Source organism: Chrysoperla carnea, chromosome 5 (assembly GCF_905475395.1).
Source record: "Chrysoperla carnea chromosome 5, inChrCarn1.1, whole genome shotgun sequence".
NCBI classification, from domain to species: Eukaryota; Metazoa; Arthropoda; class Insecta; order Neuroptera; family Chrysopidae; genus Chrysoperla; species Chrysoperla carnea.
In genome coordinates, this window is record NC_058341.1 from 17,230,506 (window position 1) to 17,247,529 (window position 17,024).

General features: G+C 28.4%; 1 long non-coding RNA gene across 1 annotated transcript in view; it reads right to left on the reverse strand.

Moving 5' to 3' along the window:
• LOC123300014 overlaps positions 1-13,629 on the reverse strand; it is a 70,556-nt gene extending 56,927 nt beyond the window's left edge. Inside the window, exon 1 of the long non-coding RNA XR_006535364.1 lies at positions 13,508-13,629. This is a non-coding gene — a long non-coding RNA (uncharacterized LOC123300014). The remainder of the gene's footprint in view (positions 1-13,507) is intronic.
• Positions 13,630-17,024: the final 3,395 nt, after the last annotated feature.

Consider the following 17,024-nt stretch of genomic DNA (forward strand, 5'->3'; position numbering starts at 1 on the left):
AAAATTCCTATATATTATAAATGTGAAAGTAAGGTTGCTTGTTTGTAACGCTTTCATGCAAAAACTACTGAATGGATTTGAATGAAACTGGGCAAAAACGTATTTCATACATCAGACTAACACATGAGCTACAATTTATAAAGATATATTTTTAATAAAAAATTTAATTTAGTCTATGACATCTATGAGCATTATTTTGAATCAGAAATTAAAATTTTTGTAAAAAATGGTGATAAAGGTACAATTCACGTCCATCTGTTCTGATACACCTAATAAATCAAGACTATATATAATATTTAAAACAAAATTGAAATTGAAATCTGTACATATATTTTACCTATGTAAAACAATCCCTATACCTGTTACGAGTGAGACGGATAAGCGAGAGCAAGAGAGGACGGATAAGCGAGCGCAAGAGAAGTGGAAATTTTCCCTGATCGAGATGCTAAAATCCACTGACTATTTCCAAAATTCCCAGACTTTTCGATGTTTTCAAGGTTTTACTATCTGGTTTTGTCCAAATCATTCACAATTCAACATTTTTATGCCCACATAAGAGAAATAAGCTACCATTTTATAACAAGCCAATTAAATTAGTATAATATTTTACCTTCCTTAGGCAGACATTAATTTTGGAAATTCTCCTCACCTGTAACAAAATAAAAACAAATATTAGAAATATTAATACGAGAAACGACATCGAAATGAAACGACGCAGTGTTATCTGAAGATTGTTTCATCGAGACCTAATTTGTTAGCCAAAATGGTACAAAAATGAGATGGTAACAATTTGATTGTTCAAAGTTTTAAAGAATGCAATATTAGTTCATTTCGGTTTTTTAAAAAAGTATCATAGTAGTAAGATAATATGTTCTTAATATGGTCACAAGTAGAAATTTTCTTGATTCAAGAAAATTTTTAAGCAATCAAAGATTTTTCTTCATGAATTAAGTATTGACATCGTTGGCTCAAGAAATATTTACTTGTCTTTTTTACAGTTTAAGAGTTTTGTTCCTCATATGCCACACTTATATAACAGCAAGCTTCTTTTGTAATTGGAAATTCTTTACGAATCCCTAAAAACAATGCAAAATAAACCACTAAGTGAAATAAAAAAAGGGTGTGATATTGATTTAAAAAAATACTTTTAAAAGAAACTTTAAACAAAAATCAAAAAGTTTTCAAGTATGCGTATATTGCATTAATGTCGATTTTTTTCGAATTGGTTTTTTTGTTTGTGAATGGTAATATAAATTGCATTAAAGTATTATCGAAAATAAAAAAGTTGTTCCCTTTGTACAATAGAAAGTAAAACTTATTCCCAAATATCTTAAAGCATTCAAGCATATTCTCAAGTCGTATAAATATCGAACCCTCCTCGACTGTATAATTCGTGTGATGTGAGACAAATATTACACTTAAAATTAAAGTCGATACACAATATGAATGAAGATTGAAGACTTTTAAGAAGTGAATTGTTTATTACAGATGTTAATTTTTTAATCCATTTCAAGTGGTAAATTCCTTCTCTGTTAGCAACAAATACAATTCGATTAAATTGTACTTGATTCTTAGACAGTTGTACGATTAAATTGTAAGATGTATAATATTTAAGCTGGCAAAAAAAACCACCTTCTTATCTCTTTGTCTGTTACATCGTGGCTTCCAAATGGATTAATTAAGGCCCTTTGAGCGTGTCTGATCAAGTAATTTCAGATAAACAAATAATAAAAAATAGTGGAATAAGAAAAAAAATTAAAAAAAAAAATTATATATTTTAGAATAAGAGAAATTTTGCGATTTAACTAATATAAAATACAAATTTTTTTCGAAATGAATCATCATCTCGAAAATTAGCCAAAAAGATCATTAGTAAATTTATTTGGCGTGTAAATAATTTTTTTTATGATTAATAGTAACAGGTTTGTTCAATTTGTATATACAAATACACAAATGATGATTCAGAAGAATTCTGAGTTTATAAAAATTGCTTTTTGTAAAATATATAGAAGAGATTATGATGATTCAGATTATTTTATTAGAAAATGTTTTAATAATGGGAAAATTTTTTAAGTGCTATCAATACAATGACCTTTGTACAATGTTCAAGTGACCTAAGCCAACAAATAAATATTATTATTGTATGTATTGCATTTCTTTTAGCACAAAGATGTTTATAGATTTAAGGTATTATGATCACTCTAGTAAGATAAAATTTGCTCCACGAAAATCCAATAAAATTTGGATTTTATAAACTAAACAGTTTCCACAAGTGAAATGTACAAAATTTAAAAAACCCCCTACAAATTTTTCGGGCACAATACCCTAACCTCGCACTAGAAACATATCTAAGAACACTCTTCATTAAATCACCTTTTTCTTTATAGATTTTTCCAAACTGAATCGAATTTGAGGATCATCGCTTATTTTTTAGTTGTTCCGGATACGAAACCCTAAACTAGTACTTGAAACATAGCTAATAACATTCTCCATTAAATTACCTTTCAAACGAAATATGATGCAACAACCAGACAAGCAGACACACACGCACATAGCGGTTAAATGTAAAACACCATTTTACACCACCTAAAACGCGGGCAAGCATTGCTGTGATGTCTTATCGGTATGAGCCATAGACCATCAATTAGTTCAGTGTAGACAGCTGGGTATAATATATCCATAGATAAAAAGTATTTATATTTATTATAATCAGATGTCTATGAATATATCTGTCAAACTTATTTGTGTTATTTCGTGTAATGATACCGACATTACGTCATCAAATTGCCCGCGTTTTTGACAGTTTAAAAAAGGTTTAAAACTTAATTTTAGTTTTTGGCAAGAATTTTTATTACCAAATCAACATTTTGCAGTACTTTTTCAAAAATAGTAGAATACCGTATTAAACGAGCAATTGTTCTCGAGCTATCTTTGAAAAAATGGCAAACAACTATTTGTGTGTTTTATATTAAGATATTTTAAGGTATTTACAAAAATCTTCATCAGACTACGTTTTTTCTTTCATTCGAACGTAATCTACGATATTTAATTTATAAAAGTAAGTATTTAGCAGAAGAAGCAACATTATCGAAAGTGCATGCGTTCATTTGCTATTCACATGATAAAAATTCATTTTTTAATAATTAGTCACATGAAAACCCTTTTCAACAAATTATTTTCTACTCATAAATTAGCAATTTATAAACATATCCAAAATTTTTATCTATATACATTACGGCCTTATGTCCCATCAACCTTAAATATTATAAAATTTTCAAAAATAGATAAATATTTAAGGTAGTACCTACACGAAAGTGATATTTCAAAAATTTCTCAAAACTCAGAATATAAAATATTTAATTCATACATATACACATGCTGTTAAAATTAGAAGATGATTTACCATGTCATACATGAGATATTAGCAATTAAAAGTGACGCAATTTGTACGTGTATACTCAATGTCACAAAAAATGCTCGTTTTAAAACATTCTAAGTGTTACTATTATAACATAACATACGATGCGTACGCTTAGAATGTTTTAACTGTGGCACTTTTTCTGACAGTGAGTGTACATGGGAGAAGCATATAAAAATACACAAATTTACAAATATTATATTTATTTATCAATGAATGACGTTCACCATTTCTATGAAAAACTAATATAATGTAGAATACTATATTTAGAAAATATATAAAAAAAAAATAAAAATTATTTACCATAGAGTTTCGATAAAAAACTTAAATAAATAACTCGTTTTAGCGGTGATTTTTTGTGGAGAAGATATAAAGACTAATGGTAAAGGTATATATCATAGTGTGTGTGTGTATACGTATAGGAGATATAATAGTCAGTAACTACAGTCTTGTGAAAATAATATATGGTATATGTATAATAGTCATAGCACAGTTAATGCACTGAATGATAGTATTAGTCCAAAACTTTTTAACTGGACTGTCGCGGAGGAACTACCTTAACAGATTAATTCTATTTTTAGACAATCTATGATATTGATAATAATAATAATAATATAGACATACATACATTAAAAAATCATTTAGAAATTTGCATTCCAAATAATAAATGAATAATAAAAATGATGCTTCATTTTTTTTTTTTTCAAAATTTATTTTTTATTTATAATAAATAAATAAATATTTTAAATTAAAATTTATTCAAAATGTCACAAATGACAAATTGTCTGTTTTATATAATATATTTCTGCATAGAGTGAGCATCATCACAGACAGGCAGCTACCCTATCTACCTTTAACATTATGACTAAACACATTCATATAATGATGTAGGTACCTCTAGAGAGATATGTATGCATTATTTAAACTTATATATGTATACCTACGTATATAATATAATATGTAATTATATTATTTGTGTATGTTAAATCTACTAACATTTTATGTGTATGGATGTAAAATATGTAATAAATATAGAATGATCTATTACATTTGATAAATGATTCATTGATACCATCCATAAACACAATTGAGAATATGATAATTTTTTGTTCACATTTCTTAACATATAAAAATATCGTTACGAGATTCCGAAATGTGTAATTAAAATTAAAATCGACCAAGAAATACAAATGATATAAACTTTTTAAACTACTAATTAGAGACATATTAGAGAGAGATCAGAGTTTACCGTAAGAACTCCATGTTAAATTATATTTTGTTAGAAAGAAATATAAACAAATCTTTCATGACTTTTATCTTGATTATTTTTATAATTATTTCAAAAATAAATATTGATTTTTACATGAATAAGTTTTTATTAAACTACACTTAGACTGAAGAAAGCCTTTCTAAACTTTCTAAAGTAATTAGGAGCCAAACGTCACGAAAATCCGGTTTGTTTGACCATTAGGCCAACAATTTCGAAGATGTTAGTTGAATTTGATGGTTTTTATCTTGTTTGTTGTTATAATTATTCTAAACAGGGTTCGAAAACATCCGATATTTATTATAAATATCAAAATATCGGATATTTTTTATATATATCCGATATATATCAAAATTTTGATATTTAAAAAAAACTAAAATGTTTTAAAGGTTTTATTTACCTAGGCACTTCAAATCAGACAAATGAAACCAACGATTTTTTACAATTTTTTTAAAGGGTATGAAAAAATCGAAAAAATCGAGAAAAATTTTTTTCCCCTATTTCGATAAAACTCAGTATATAAGGTAATTTTGACCCAAAAAGTTCAAAAATCGGGTTTATTTAATTGTTGGAAGCATAATTTCTGAGATATCCTTCAAAATCGTCCATGAAGAGCAATTTTCTCCGAAAATACGAATCCTATCGTCATATAAACCCAATTTTTGAATTTGTTGGGTCAAAATTACCTTATGTACTCAGTTTTATCAAAATCGGTGATAACAAAATTTTTTCGATTTTTTACAATTTTTTTAAGGGGTACCCCTTTGAAAAAAATCGAAAAAATCGAGAAAAAATTTTTTTTCCCTATTTCGATAAAACTCAGTATATAAGGCAATTTTGACCCAAAAAGTTCAAAAATCGGGTTTATTTAATTGTTGGAAGCATAATTTCTGAGATATCCTCCAAAATCGTCCATGAAGAGCAATTTTCTCCGAAAATACGAATCCTATCGTATTATAAACCCAATTTTTGAATTTGTTGGGTCAAAATTACCTTATGTACTGAGTTTTATCAAAATCGGTGACAACAAAATTTTTTCGATTTTTCACAATTTTTTTAAGGGGTACCCCTTTGAAAAAAATTGAAAAAATCGAGAAAAAAATTTTTTTCCCTATTTCGATAAAACTCAGTATATAAGGTAATTTTGACCCAAAAAGTTCAAAAATCGGGTTTATTTAATTGTTGGAAGCATAATTTCTGAGATATCCTCCAAAATCGTCCATTAAGAGCAATTTTCTCCGAAAATACGAATCCTATCGTCATATATTTCTAAAATAACTTTTCTCTGTTGATTTTACATTAGTAAGCTTTTATTAAACTACACTGACATTGAAGAAAGACTTTCTAAAGCAATTAGGGCCAAAAAATCACGAAAATCCAGTTTTTGTGATTTCACAAAAACCGAACATTTTTTCTTCCATTTATTACTAAACCTAATCAATCATTCCGTACAACAATATAATATAAATATAATATTTATATAATAATATGAAAGGAGTTAGTTTCTTCTATACATATAGAAAATTTTATTTAACAATTAAATTTTGTTATGGAATGTTATATATACTTTCCCATCTCCACCGTTCCTCGTCAACCTTCTCCAACATCATAGATAACTGCCACTGTAGAGCGAAGAAGCTTTTTAAAGCTTACAAGAGGACAGTTATATAGTATTTATATTATAATAATAACACACACACACTTTTCATATATATAAATGACGAAGAGTTTTAGGATTGTATCCATAGAACGTACCAACCAACAGCTTTTATATATGCAAAATGTGGAATGTTTACCACAATTATTTAAAATGCTTTTGATAACGTCACCACCGACCACAGAATGTAATAAAGTTGTATATATGTAGAGTAATGTATATATGTATATGTATGGATGGACGATGGTCGATGATGATCATACTTGAGTGCAGGTTTGGCCAATGTAGTAACATCATCACCACGAACCTAGTGGGCATATACATGCTATACGATGACATATGAATCTAAATTAGTCCGTGCGGTACAGTCAAAAATAAACTACACAAAATTTCCCAAATTCTCTGTTTTCCCGGTCCATATTTTCTAATTTTATATTATTCTCTAAATGTATTGAATGTAGATACTTTACGCAGAGGCGGGTTACGAAACTCTGCGTACGTAAATAATAAAGATCTATCAATAAAACCGTTTTTCAAGTTCTTTATTTCTTAGAACCTGTAAATTGGTTGTTCGGGGTAATTCTCCGACTCGAACAATCGCTGTTCAATGAGAACGTAGGGATACATTGATCAAAAAAGCACTTTTCTAAATCATATTTGCTCTATTTTGAACTTCTTCAGTGTTAAAATTGATTAAATTGGGTTAAAAACGTTAGTGTTAAAATTGCTGTAAAATTATCGCCTCTTTTGAAATTTTTCTAAATTTCCGTTGAAAAAATCCTTCCTAAAGGCTATAGATCCCTAACTCCCAGAGTAAAAGTCCCTTATCTCCCATTCAAATAACGTATAGAGCAGGTATCTTGAATTTATTGAGATATGCCCGCATATATATCACAAAAAGAAAGACTATAAATCTGAAAAGACCATATAAAAGGCTAAAATGAAGTTTAAGGATGAGAAATCTTCACGATATTGAAGGATTTCTGAAGACTCCAATTTTCATGAATGGAGAATGAAGACACCGAAACTGAAATAGAGGTGCAAGAAGAAGATAGAAACTGATTGATACTGATATTTGGATTTGAAGACATTGTACCCTCAATAGCAGAGATTTTTACTTCCAGGAAAAAAATCGCACTCGAGACCGCCGCACCAAAACGTCCCGAAACGTAATAAAAATTCTCCCGTTAAAAAGAAGTAGCCATAAATGTTAGCCAGTATAAAACGAATGAAAATTTATATTTTCTTTTCTGAAGAATTTTTTTATTGTGTCTAAATCATGGTGAAATTCTTTAAATATATCTGAAAGTCGAAGAAATCCAAAATCAGGATAAAAATAAAATTTTTTTAAACTTTTAGGTTGATATTCTGTTAAAAATTGCTCGTAAATTACCAAAAACGTAATTTTTGCTGTTGGCGCACAGACTATATATATGTATAGAATTCTGTTGGTGACATATGAATCTATGGCATATCCGTTTTGCTACCGTGATATCTTCATGGATGAATAGAATTTGTGTTCTGTATACCTAGGTTATCGCAACTAGGTGCATACCATGCTCTGGCAATATGGAGTAATAAGCGTATTAGATAATACCTGTTTTTATAGGTATTGTGTAAAAAAAAATGATATTTAGAAAAAAAAGCTTTATTTTAAATGTTCAAGTTTAATATCATACATATACAGAGCTTTTTTTGCAACATGAAAATAAAAAAAACATTTTTTTAATACATATATGTTCGATTAAGTAGCGAATTATGTCCATTCGAGTAAGGGTTCTAAAAGTTTGCAGTGATTGAATGCGAGTAAACGAATTGAAACTATTTAGTAACTAGCTCTTATACCGTATAAAACTTAAGTTTGCAAGGAAGGGTAAAGTTGTTTGAGCTTCGTCAAAGGAACGGTTAAAATTCGGATATTTCTTTCCTTACTGAACTTATGTAGTTTTGTATTAAGTCTCGAATCTGAGGGCAATTATAAGTTGCCGAATTTATGGTCTGGCAAACTACATCTTCAGTCTGGCAAGACTAAATGGTAATTTTAATTTGCTAAACGGGCATTAAAGAGATTTTAAAATCAGGAATTTTCTTAGATTTTTCCAGAAATGTGCACTGGTAAATAAGGAAACACAATCATTATACTTCATTTCTGCCTAATTCTAATAAAAAAAGAAAAATTCCAAAGTCCATCCACCTAGAAATCAACTTATTCATGACGTTGCTCTAGTTTTTATACCAGAATATTCGATTTACTGAAAATAAAATGTCATCAAACTGTCTGGTAAATTAGAAATCATTCAGGAAAAAATATTTTACTTCTAGACACCACTTCCTGAGTACAAAAAAAAATATATCTATTTAATTAGTGGTTTCGAATTTGATTGTAAGATGAGTAATCGCTGGTAATTTGTTTCAAGTTTATTTTCAAAAGAGCAAAAAAGAAGATTTCCCGCGAGTCTCAGAACACGATGTAAGTTCAAAGCATCTTTGTTCTGCATACTAGGCAAGGATATTTTTTTAACTCAGAACAAATACATCAATAATCAGTTACTTTTTTGAAAATTTCTGATAGATTTCTTTTTCAAGAATTACAGAACTTGTTAAAAAGATAACCTCGCCTATGATTTCCATGTTAATGATCCGAAGTTTAATTAAGTTTCCCTCGAGTTAGAGTTAACCGGTTAATCGACTTCAAAAAGTATAAAAAATTAAAATTTTGACACTTTGCTCAGAGCAAGAAAACAACCTTAAAAAAATAATGTACATCAAAAACTGAATATATTTGCTACAGAACTCTTCCAAAATAAAAATGTTTTTTTTTATGATGTATAATTTATTAAAAAATAAACAGAGAAAAATAGTTTCACAAAAAATCAATAACAGCAGTATTAGATTGCAATTTTTGTAATATTTTGCTGAAATAAAATTAAATTATTATTATAGCCAATAGTATTAAATTTGATACACGAGACATAATAACTAAAAAATAGTTTTTTTTAAATACCCTGTGTTTACTGAAATCTGTGAGAAAAGTTTCCAATAAAAGTTTTGCTTAAAACAAACAGACAAAAACTAGTTAAAAAACAAGTGAAAACAAACAATTGACTGAGTTAAATGTTGAAATACCATGCATAGAGAGTGTTGATTACTCTATCACATGACACATACATACATGTCACAAATACATAACTGATATTCCCATATAATACATACTATACAATTTATGTCTAATTTGAGTACTCACGGGTAAATATTGATGTTTACGAAAAAATGTTTCAAACAAAAGTTGTTTATTTTTGATAAGGAAGTTTTTGTTATATTTAAACTTTTGTTCTATCTCTAACGGTTTATAAGATGGGTTCTACGGACCCATAGGTGAAGACCCAATTGACCAATGTTGCTCATTTACGAATTTGACCTCACTTTTTACGTCCTGATTACGCTGTAAACATTTCAACTTGATATCTCTTTTCGTTTTTGAGTTATCGTGTTGGCAGACAGACGGACAGACAACCGAAAATGGATTAATTAGGTGATTTTATAAACACCTATACACCAAAATTTTTTTTGTAGTATCAAAATTTTTAAGCGTTACAAACTTGGGACTAAACTTAATATACCTTGATATATTTCATATATACATGGTATAATAACAATAATCTGTAAATTTTAAAATTAAAAACACACAAAGAATAAAAATTATATACAAAGTTTTTTTGATAAATATGAAATGGTGTTGTAAGCGATTTGGGTCAAGGTTCAAATTGTTTCCTGCCTTTATCTATTGATATGCAAATTATTATAAAACTCATAATATACAGGAAACCTCAAAAAAAAAATTATATATGAAGTCCTTTTTGTGTGTTGTTGTTGAAAACGATAAAACAGACCGGAGAGAATAAATTTATGAAATTGTGTTGTTTTTGAATAAAATCAAAATAAATATAAAGCCCTTAAAAACAAACGATAATCTGGTCGTTGTTATAGGTCATCGGAGTCAATTATTTTTATTTAAAATTTATTATTCTTTTGTTTAGACGTTAAAAATTAAGGTCTAGTTTTGGGTCAGATAAGATTCATCGATAAAAATTAAGTCCCGTAAGTATTTTTTTGAATATTTGTTTTGCTTCAAACATCGAAGATTAGATACGAAAATTTAACACCAAAAGTTCGACGAAACGGCATCCTAATTTTTCGGAGTAGGTTTAACATTGGGCGTTGCCCACATCAATCGTCTCCTAGTGCATTTTTTAAACTCCCCTTCTCCGAGATTCTTCAGAAATTTTTTATGGAATCGCGGTAGACCTGATACAACTTTCAATTACTTTAATTTAGTACGTAAAGCCTATTACCGGATATAATCTAGCAGGGGCTTTTCGCGTTTTTTGGTCTGTGAATTATTTCAATGGGGGGGGGGGGGGTGCAGGGTTGTACTTTGATTTTGACTACATATAACTGTACGAAAATATGTAAGTATTCGAATTTTAAATTGGCTGATTCATTCAAGACAGATTAGTGGATAATTCAACAGAATCATTTTTGTTTTGATTGTGGTTTTAAAAAAAAATAAATAAAAAAGGTTTTTAAAATAAATAAACAAAATGTTGACCTCCGGTTTTTGAACTACAGTGGAGTTACTAAATCCAAGAAAATATCGTTACACATATTATTTCATAGTATTTTACTTAGTTAAATATTATATTTAGCAAGAATGCTTACATTCGAGCATGTCCCTCTCCTCTGGCGAATTTTTTTTCGGTCGTAATAGTGCGATTTTCCATAACAATACTTATTTTCCCCAAACTTACGTATTACTTTCGAACGTATTCTTTTTTGGTAAACTTAATCATTAAAATGACAATGAAATTATGATTATTTTAATTATTTTGCCTGACTTTCATTTTCTAAATTTTCCATAATCTCAGTCAGAATTTCTGGTTTAGATTCATTAAATTTTATTAAAATCCAATACTGCCAAAAAATGAAAATCATTTTAACATATGAACATAGAATTATAGCTCATATTTTATCGTTTTTTGACTGAGTTTATTGTTGAAATATCTTGTATAGAATATAAAATGGTGGCTTTCTGGGTCTGGTCGCTCTTTCGAAATTAATTTTCTGTTATCCCCTTCCATATTATCCGACAGGTTTGGTATGAAATAGAATAAAGACTCAATAGACTAAGTATTTGAAGCTATCTACAAATTTTCAACTTTCTATCTTGAATAGTTTTGGAAAAACAAATGGAAACTAATATTTTAGTCTAATTTGCACCCTCACAGGTTAACAAATATGTTTACGAAAAACGAAAAAAAGTTTCAATCAAAAGTTATTAATATTAGGAACAATTTTTTTTGTGCAGAGCACGCTATAAAATTTTAAGCTCGATACCTCCTTTCGTTCTCGAGTTATCGTATTGACAGGCGGGCGAACAGATAAGCCAGCTAGGTTATTTTCAACTATACCAGTATTTCGTTGCCATTAATATTTCTAAGCTTTACTAACTTGGGACTAAAATTAGAATACCTTGATATATGTTAGAATATATACAGGGTACTAAAAGAGGTAAAATGAATTTAATTTCCTTCGAAAACTAAAATGATTTGATGTGTGAAGATATAAATGTACCAAAAATGTAAAATGTTATGTACAATTAAATGAATGCACACGTCGTTCGTGGTCGGAAGTAACTACCAAATATTTTTCCAACATTCACATCAATTGATAGTAATAAAAATAAATGAAGTAATTCCGTTCATAACATATATTCTTGCGTGTAAATATTTTTATAACTCTATGAGTGGTCTAAATTTAATATTATTGTGACTAACATTTTGTGACAATTTTTTTTTTAAATCTTATATATCATTTTTTTAGCCTGTTCTTCATACCCCCCACTTTATAGCTTATTTTGGTGACTTATCACGAAAAATAGACTCCCGGTCTGAAAATGTACAGCTTAGGAAAAAAACAGAATTAACATTTTGATTTTGTTCAATATGTAATTTGTATATCATATCTGTAATAAAATTGCCTATAAATAAATTTCTCAAAACTGATTTCAGCCACGTAAACCGCACTGCGGAATTCCGGACAATGGTCGTTAGATGTCTTTTTGCATCAAAACTTATTATAACAGAGAATAGGCCTGAATAAAATATCTCAAACTTAAAAATATGAAAATGAATATTTTGAAAAATTACTCTTTCAAACATTCAACCATTTTATCATTCATTAGATATCCTTACAGTGGATAATCCTCAAATAAAAAATTAATTTTCAATAATATGTAAGAATCATTCCAATTAAACAAGTTTTCAAATAAAATCTCGTTGAAATCGATCTAACTAGTGCTAAAATGCATAAGACAGGCTTTTCTCGGGTTCATTACTGTGGATTTTAGAAAAATTACACTTAATTGTAAAATATACATAAATCCGAAAAGCAGTAAAGAAAATTTAAATTAGTTGAACTAAAAAACGATTCAATTTGATTATTGATCATTTCAACTAAATCAATAATAATAAACCAACAAATAATCTTTATAAAAAAAACCTTAAAAATCGTTTATGAGCTTTTTATAACTCCATGAAAAAATAAAAATAAAATTAACTATTTGAAAAGAAAGGCCTAATAAAGCTGTTTCGAAAATGAGCTCTTTGCTTTTATTTTCAAATTTCTTATTTGTAGAAATTCGACATTGTTTCTACGTAATCAAACTACGAATAAAAAAGCTTCAATTATTTAGAAACAATACATATGTAGAAAATACCATATGTGAACATTTTCTAAAGAATTTTAACTAGTTTTCCACGAAAAAAAGGTAGTTTTTTCCGAAAACCATTATCATATTCATATTTCAAGGAAAACTAGACATTTTTCAAGCTAAAAAATCTATAAAAAGTACATGCAATGGTATACATTCGAAAAAGTCAGACATTTCGATATTGTAGTGAAATAACCTTTATAACTCCATTCGAAAACCACTTTACAATACATAAAAGTAATTCAGAATCAATTCCATTAGTTTATAAAACTTTTTTTTCACTCCCCCTTGACATCAACATCCCAGACATATGTCGTCTGATGTACATTATATTCCCGTCTATATCAATAATTTTAAATTACTTGAATATTTAGAAACTTATAAATAAAAATTTACCTTATTTGCTTAATATCGGCAAGCTTTTTTTTGGGAATCACACGTGTTAAACTTAAAAATAAATCTATAAAAAAAACACTTCTGAAATAATCCGGTTTTGAAATATTTTCTTATCACAAAACTATTTCAGTCTTATGTTCATTCAAATATTTGATTGATAAGAGATAATTGAACTAAAAGACCTCTCGTGTTAAAAGTTTGTTATCACAAAAAAAAAACCGGCATTTTTCTACACTTAAAGAATTATCAAAAAAAAAATCACATCTGGTTAATGACCGACTCAAAAAAAATAAAATAAAACTTATCGAACCGCGTAGCACTCGGAGTCTAAAAAGTCTATACTTGAAATGATGATGCTAAAAGTGTTAGTTCAACATCACTCCCCACTGCTGTTCGATGATGGGTTCCATTCAGCACAGTCATGCTCAGTGGCACCAATAAGAGAGCACAACATAGTACTGTTGTACCCCCTTTCTATGAACCATTCTATCTTTGTTTAATCATATATTTGTTATCTTTGTTTTATTAAATTGCATTGTGTATAAAATGTAGTATGAAGTTTTAATACATATAATAAAATCGAGAAAAGAACGGAGTAATTTCAAACATTTTTATGTATTATGGAATAAAATAAACTGTATTGAAATTTTTTTTTTCGAGACATGCATTGAAAAACTTTTTTTTTATGTAGTCTCACTAATTAATTGATTTTATCAGTTGAATTTTTTATTTGAATTATCTGTGAAAAAGGACAATTTTTATGTCTGTTTAATAACTATAATATTCAACATTGATTATGAATATTCAATGTAATACAACAAGGAAAGTACTAACTGCATCGAGAAATCTATAAGGATATTGTGACTTGATTGCTGGACATAGTAAACTCAACGTAACGGGCTCACAAATAAAAGGTGTTTGTATTTCAAAAATGAAAGGACATGAGGAGAATTATCCATGAGACAAATTAGGCACATGCCTACAGACGCGAGGAAGTGTCTAATTCATATAATTTCTGGAGAGAGGGAAAACTTTAATAAAAATGAACAGCAGGCTTTGGAACACTCAATAGTCAAAGAGTTTATAAAAAGGCCACAGTGACGCTACGGAAGAGTATATGTAGCAATAGGCTTTTGTCCTAAATTTGAAAAATTGGTTTATACGTTACATTAATATCTGATTTACAACAAAAAAGTATTATTTTAAAAAGAACTATTTGCATTATTAATTTTGAATTTTCAAAAACCAATTACTTACTTCGAAAACAAGGTAGAGTGTCATGGCGTCTTGAATGACATCACGACTTGTCAAACAATCATTTTTATATATAAAAGTTGTATGAAATTGTACGTAAACAATCTTTTATGTGTATGACAATAAATCAAGTAACCAATTTCGTTCTATTAAAATGCAAGCAACCATAATATCGTTTGGAATGGCGTCTTTCAAGTGACATTTTCTGATTGGTGTTTGTTGTCACGTGATTGAATGCCTAATTTTAATGAATTTATGTTCTAAAAATAATAATAATCCTTATTTAAAAAAAAAAATAATTTTGTCTTTTTAAACCCCGAACTGAAGCAACGTAGCGCCTAAACGGATGAACCTATTTTGATTTTTTTGGCTTTGTTTGAAAGGTAATTTAATGGAGAGTGTTCCTAGCTTCAAGTGAAATTTAGGGTTTCGTACCCAAAAAAATTGGCGATGATCTTCCAAATCAGCTCAGTTTGGAAAAGGTTTTAAGGAAAAAGGCAATTTTATGGAGAGTGTTCTTAGATATGTTTCAAATGCGAGTTTAGGGTTCTGTAGCCAAAAAATTTGTCGGAGGTTTTTTAAATTTTGTAAATTTCACTTGTTTGCAATCTACATATCATGAATAATCATTAGAAGCTTTTATCCATCCGATTTAATCTTAGTGGACAAAATCTCATTATATAGATAGACTTTTGATACTTCAAAAGAAACGAGAAATGTACAGCAATTTTTACAGTAAATTTTCGTTTCTAAGCAATCTGATTAATTTGAACACTGAAGAAATTTAAAAAAGAACAAGTAGTTAGTAACGATGTATTCTGGTGATTTAGAAAAGTGTTTTTTTTAATGAATCCATCTACGTTCTTATTAAACAATCATAACTCGAGCCGGAGAACTGCCCCGGAACAACCAACACGATTGTACTGGTTTTGGGTAATAAATAACTTGAAACTTAAGGATCAAGGTCTTCTAATCTTTAATTATTTTCCTTTCCTCTACTTCCGGATCCATGTGTGAACAATCTTATCATAACAGAAACTTAATATTTTCTCAATAGTTTCCTTAAAATTACAAATTTTCTTTACGTCTTGAAATAAAAATTGTAAACATAAACATGCATCTATACTCTGATTCTATCGAATACAAACACACACTCGCACACACATAGTCATACACTTAAAATGTGTATGCAAATTCATGCAAAATAAAATGAAATATGCAAAATCATGTAAAATACATTTGATGAAATATGCAAAATAAGACAAAATATGTAAAATAATAATAATAATAAAAAAAAGTGCTATAGTTTATATTTTTATGTGTGTTTATAACAAACCAAAGATTATATCTTAACAAATTGTTGTTGTTGTTTATGGTTCTTTGTGTTTATGGTTTTGGTTTGGGAAATTATTTTATATATTTCTTTTTAAAATTTATCTTGTGAAAGTAATCTTTCTTTATTTTTGGATTAATATATACAGAGTGTCCTCTCTTTAAACTTTAAACACAATAAAGAAGTTACTGGATTGAAATTTACTTGGCTGTTCTTATAACAAGTAAATATTTATTGAGTCAACGATCTCAATACTTATTGAAAAAAATTATTAGGTAATTGACCACTTAACGCGTCAGCACTCACTTTCTGAGTATTTTGCTCACGCTTGATTTAAAATATAAATAACTTGTGGCTGAAACTTTTTCTAGCTTTTTATCTATTTTTTAATTATGAATTTTTCATATTTTTTCTACCCCTTCTTTTTTTCAAGTCTTTCAGATATGTTGTGAGAATTTATCTCATCACGAAAGTAAAGGTGTAAGCAAAAAAATATTAACTTCGGAAGTTTTCGTACCTATTCGTGTACTTTCGTTAGTTAATATAAGTCGTACTCAGTGAAATAAAATACTTGTGAAATATGGTGAAATTAGTGAAAAGTAAGTAAATATTTTCTTGAAACCAGAATATATTTGCTTGCTATCATGTCAAGAACATGTTTTTCGCAACAAGTACCTACTTTTATACAAGTTGTTTTGATTTCTATTCAAGTGCGGATTTGGCGGCATGACCACCCACAAACTGGAAGTTTACCACTAGACAAGATTTTCGTGTCTATGAAAAAAAATTCGCTTCATTATTATACATGAGTAGGTACTTTTTGAGTTTTCTCCAAAGATCCGAAATAAAAGCTACCGAGCTTTAGGCAATATCTCAAACGCAACTCGACTAATCGTAAAATGAACGTGATTTTTGTACCTATTGGATCAA